We start from the raw sequence: 6,000 nt of genomic DNA, 5'->3' as shown, positions 1-6,000 counted from the left end.
ATCTATCTATCTATCTATCTATCTATCTATCTATCTATCTATCTATCTATCTATCTATCTATCTATCTATCTATCTATCCTGTATAAAACTAAACCAACAAACCTATCTAAAAAAGAGAAGAAAGAAAACAAAGAATTCTATGTCAGTTGTCAAGATGGCTCACTGTCTACCTATTACAATTCTAAATTGTGTGTGCTGGTGTCATGGCTCACGGCGTTGCACATTTTCTAGTGGTACGTCACATGCTCCACGGCACACAGCGCACAATTGTCCATTTTTACCATAGCAAAACAAATTGTGTTTTTGCCAACAGGCAGTGATGTCAAAGAGCACCATTGACGGCAGACATTCCACGAGTCCCCCCCTGAGTCATTAATGTTCTAGGTTGTGTAACCTCTCGCGCCTCCTTAAACGTTACCTGAAGTCCTCTGCAGAGGATGACCTTGGTGCTTCTGTCGCCGCCATCTCTCTCATTAAACCAGGGGTCAAAGTGCAGTAGAGGCGGGAGAGCGAGCAAGTACGACCCGGCCCAGGAGAGCAAACCAAAACACATGCCAGTGAATTAGCCCGCCAGCTCGACGTTCAGCTTACATAAATGTGAGAAGTTGAGTTGTGACCTTTCTGACGTGCTAGAGCAAAAACAGTCCTGGGTCTCGTTTGGCCCTCATCTCGAGAAGGAATACAACATGTGGACATGATTGAATCATACACAATAGGGATTTTAACAGCAGGTACATTATTTGATGTGGAAACACAAGGGGTGCATTGAGTAACTGTTTCAGACACATTTCTTTCTCTCTCTCTCTCTCTCTCACTTTTTTTTTTTTTCTTACCCAAGGCTTGGGATTTATGTCCCTGTGCGTTTCATAAGAGAACCCAGCGAAAGTTAAGATCAATTTTGATTGATCAATTTAGAGCTATTATGTGCAAATTGTCTTTTCGTTCACTTGATAATTGTGCAAGAAAATGCATTCCCATTTTACTACCCTTCACACCTTTTGTCATTTCCTTTGAAAGCAGCTAGGCCATTGAAACATTGAACTTCACGTGAAGTGCACTGGTAGAGGTAACCAACATGTGTCAAAATACATTAAGTGACACGGGACGGGACTGTTCAATATTTGTCCCATTCAAGACTTTGCCTTTAGGTCTGTTGTCTTTGTAAGTGGCATTTTTGTTTTGTTTTGTCCTTTTTAGTTTCTGTGACTCAATTCCAAGAAACACATAACACACAGAGGATAGGGCACAAAGGAGGAAGGCCCAAAGGTGGCAAATGAGTGACGCATCCTTGTGAGGCACTTTGGAAGAGGTGATGTAAAGGAGAGTCAAACAGGCTTCTCACTGAGTGTATTTACTTTCTCCTGTCCTTTTTGTTCAGGAAAATTTTCTCATTTAAGAAGATGTCACCATGAGAAAACTGCGGAATACTGAACACTGTATAGTGAATTAATACCAGGAAGTGACTGCAAATGATAAGCTTATGCTGCACTTGAGGATGGTCGGAAGTCGGATTTATCCGAGTTGTTTTATTCCAGTTCCAACCTGAAAGTGTTTGAGGTGAAAGTAAACAACCAACATGGCAGATATTGATAACTTGTTTTTTATTTTGGTCCGAAAACTCATTTTGACCTCTAGCAAACTCGCCTTCTCGCAATTCCATTTATTGTTTTAATCTTATTTCATAAGCGTTGCATAATTTCATGCAGGGAGATAGTGGCATATTGTCATGTACGTTGTGTTACATGAATATTTATGAATGAAGAACGCTATGTAGTTTTATACTCGATTAAATTGTGTTTTACAATTCGGAGTGACGTCTACTTTTCTCCCCCGACTTCGCAAGTGGAATTTCCGAGTTCAAGTTCTGTACACGCTTCCTGGTTTGAACTCGGAAAAGTCCGACTTCCGATCATCCTCAAATGCAGCATTAAATGTAGTTGTAATCTGATCTAAATCCAGACATTCCTTGCTAGTATGTAGGCAGTTGTTCCATTTACATACAAATAAGGGCCACTTTACAAGTTAATGGCGTCAATGTAAACACAGAAAACATTACAAAGGGTTAGGCGAAGTACAAGACAGACTAGATAAAAAAGGGGATGTACTGTAGATGTTTCATCATCAGACAACAACTTTGTCAAAGCGATACCAGTTCTGAAAAGAGAAATGATGCGATGTGCTTGTCAGGCCCGTAATTGGCGACGGCACTTGGATGGAGCTCAAATAAAACTTCATTGTAAATATCACTTGTTGCCAAAAACAGTATGTGATATGTGGAGACTTTGGTCAGGAATCTAAATGCAGCACTAATGTTTATAGGAAGTTGTGCTTTGGTCGTATGTATTTGCATTAAAGAAGAGCTACTTTGAATTTGTTGAAATTGTGGAACAAATTCTGGACTTATATTGCTGTCCTTAAAAGTTATCCTTGTCTGATTCCCAACAATTAGCGATTGTGCTGATAGTTTCGCGACTCTATTTGAAAGCAAGTGTGCGTGTCGCTATTTAACGAGCTGATTTAATGCGCGAGTGAGGTCACACACTGGTGTCATCTCAATGCAAAGTCATCTGAAAGGGGCTGCGAAGTTCTCGCACCTCATAAAACGCAACAGTCCAGTCCGGGTTGATTTAGGTGGCTGAAACACGCCACCCACAACTTGAAGACTCCCTTTTTTTTCTTTTTTTTTTCTAGAGAGATCTCTGAATTGTTCATTTGTCAGTCTTACCGATTCAACATCTTATCATCATTGCCCTCTCTTCTTTTTTTGTGTGTGTCTTGAACACTCCTGATGTTCTCCTTCCCCCGCCCCTATGATGCCATATTGACTCAACTGTGGACAACAACAACAACAACAACAACTCGGTGGCCGGATCAGGATCAGGGTGGTGATCAGCGGTGTTACCAGTATTTAGAAGTCGTTTGACGTGCACTGATGACGCCTGAATGGTATTAAAAGTTAAGTTCTTAAAGCCTTTTGGCAGAGTGTGGAATCAAACCACCTGGGGGGTAAAAATAAGACATCTGGTCAGCTGCAGATCACAAGATTTTTTTGTGATCTGGAGACCCCCTAACAGGAGCGCAACATGTGGCCTTAAAAAACAGATTTCAAGTTGGCTTAGTAAAAAGTGATGTTTGCCTCTAGAATGTATATTCAGAGTTTTAGTGTACTAGCTCTGAGTGTTTGGCTATAGGGGTACTGATGTACTCGGGCATTGTACGTGTGTTTTGGTCTGGGGGCCAGATCTGGCCTGCAACATCATTTTAATAAAAATAGAATGTGTCTATTTCATTTTTCTAGCTAAATGGTTTTGTCGTTATTATTTTGGGAGAAAATCTGGATCGAAATTGTAATTATTCCTTACAGTTTTACAAGCGTTGTTGCTGCTGTGTTTTTTTTTTTTTTTTTTTTAATCATCAGTTCGTAACATGAATTAGACAACAGTTGTATCTTCAAACATTTGGTTGTCACTATCTCCATGGCATCTGTTTACAATCGAAATGTAGGTGCAAATGCGCACTGCATTTTTGAATATGATGAGGTCATGATATGTGCAAAAGGGTCCTCATAAAAACATCAAAATTGAGATATTGATATATTTTAATTCTGCACCTTTAAAATGATATATAATACATGGATGTAGCTCAAAAATGGACAAAGTTACAGCAGTTTTAATGTTGGAAGTTTGAAATCCCTTGTATTTTTGGTACTCATATCTTTCAAATGTCCATAGCGACCAGTACCTTAGGAAAACAATATGAACCTGAAATTTTCAGGATTTGTTAAAATCAAGGCCATCGTCCGAGATTTGAATACTTTAAATGTTTTGTAAGTTTGACCTCTCAAGAGATGAAATCAGCCTCAACTTTGAAAATCACATTCGGCTTACAACTCATCGCAAGATGCGGCGTGAGCTAGCTGCTAGGCCACTAGTTATGATGCATGCTGTCTAATAAGTGCTTATTTTCATACACTTCTATTACAATTTGGACTTTTGTGCTGCTTGGAAAAGAAACCTAAAGGAGGCTATTTGTGGAGAAATCTCAAAATGGACAAAAAATGTCCGACTGTCTAATATCGTCCATATCTTTAGATGTGACATGTGGACCCTTTTGACAAAGCAGGTCACATATGATAGCTGTGAATGTGACTGTGAATAGTTGTGTCCCTCCGCTTCATGGCAACCAGTCCAAGAGAGAGAAAGCCTCCAAGCTCACCAGTGACCCCCAATGAGGACAAGCATGATAGAAAATGTTGGCATTGCAGTCTTTTTCAGCTTTGACCTCATTAGAAGTTGTGTGTGCATGTCATATTTTGCCGTTAAAGGAAGTGCATGATTCGAGTACGCACAAGTGGGCGACTTGCAGGTGCAGACGTTTTGCCGCATCAAGACCACAGGAATGCATGGCAGGCACCTTGCACACTCACTTTTGCATGTCAGGACAAAGCAATAGATGCTAAAGCCAGCAATACTGCAGTTTAAGGATTTTTCATTTATTTAAATACGCTAACTACCGCTCAGGGTTAGCCATATAGAAACATGAACACATTTTCCGCTGAAAGTGACCCTTACTCCCCCACAGAGAGCCTTGTCCTGAAAACAAGGCAAGGCAAAATGGCATTTCAATTCCTTTTAATCGGGAAAACACATTTCACAGACGAGAAATTGAGTCGCAAGCCGAACAACTGTCACTCCTAATCCCTCGCTCCACATGTTTGCATGGTACAGTATCGGGTGGCGTGAACAATAACCTTTGGAATTCAACAAGAGACGAGACGTCGTCCCAGAGCAGATGGAGAACTGATCGGGTGAGGGAGCGCCGCTACACCCGCGGCTGTCCGTCAAGAGCTCGTCCGAGCGGAATAGCCTGGCAAAACAACAACAGTGGTGTCTCAATTGTGTCTGATTCGATCGTGCGAGATAGACTTTGACGGGATAAGCACGTATGAGCAGGTAAAACCACAGAGGGGGGAGTTTACTCATCCATCCATTTTCCAAATATTCTGCAAATTGAACATGCGCGAGCAAGCGCCCGCGAGGACAGAAGAAGTCACAGTGGCGGAGGAGAAGAAAGACAGAAAGAAAGCAACAGGAAATGGGGAAACAGATCCATTTGGAATGTCTGACTCAGGAGAGAAATGGAAAACATTTATTGAGCTGGCGGCGGAGGGGAGGTGGGAGTGTTTGGGCCTGAAGGACACAGAGAAGGAAACATAAACAAACTTAAGACGAGGATGAAGAGGCTATCAAACACAGTTTCATTCGCTTGTCAAGCCCTAAATTAGGATTCGTAAACGTGTCATTTCAGCATCTAATGGGATTCTACAGAACATGGACGACAGTGATTGTATGACGCACAATTTCCCCCTCCCAGTAGTTGAAGAAATACCAATGAAATGGAAGAAATAAGCCACCGCATATAATACCGGCAAAATATGCTGAGAGGTTAATGCCATGAAACCTCACACTTGAATATTTTTTTAAATCCAAGTGATCATTAAAGGTTCAGTGGAAGCACTTGAGCAAAGCCAAAACCAGCGCCTGGTTTGTTTTACAAAATGACACGCTCTTTTTCCAATATGGTTGCAATAGAGGAGGCACTTGTTGGAAGGACCTTAAAACGACATTTTCACACGAGCCTTGTGTGGTCCGGTTCATTTAAAGTTGAGGTACAGGGGCCATACCACTGAGTTGGATCAACCCCCCCTTACCCCAGAAAATAAAACAACAATTAAGGTAATACCATGAAAAAACACAACGTAAACTAGAATATTTTTTATTAAGCATTGTGTCTTGCATATTTAATAAATATAAATTTTAAAATGTATTAGAAACTATTACGTTTAAATTCACAATTTATTTGTGCCCCTATGTTTTATTTAGTTCCGTTACCCAAACACATGAACCCCACTGAGGGGAAAAATGAAAAATAAAAACGAAATAAAATAGAATAATCCACAAGTCACATAGTCCAGAGGAAGTTGCATGTTTTAATATTTT

Source organism: Festucalex cinctus, chromosome 1, assembly GCF_051991245.1.
Source record: "Festucalex cinctus isolate MCC-2025b chromosome 1, RoL_Fcin_1.0, whole genome shotgun sequence".
NCBI lineage: Eukaryota > Metazoa > Chordata > Actinopteri > Syngnathiformes > Syngnathidae > Festucalex > Festucalex cinctus.
The sequence above is the reverse complement of the archived record's forward strand: the minus strand, read 5'-3'. Positions refer to the sequence as shown.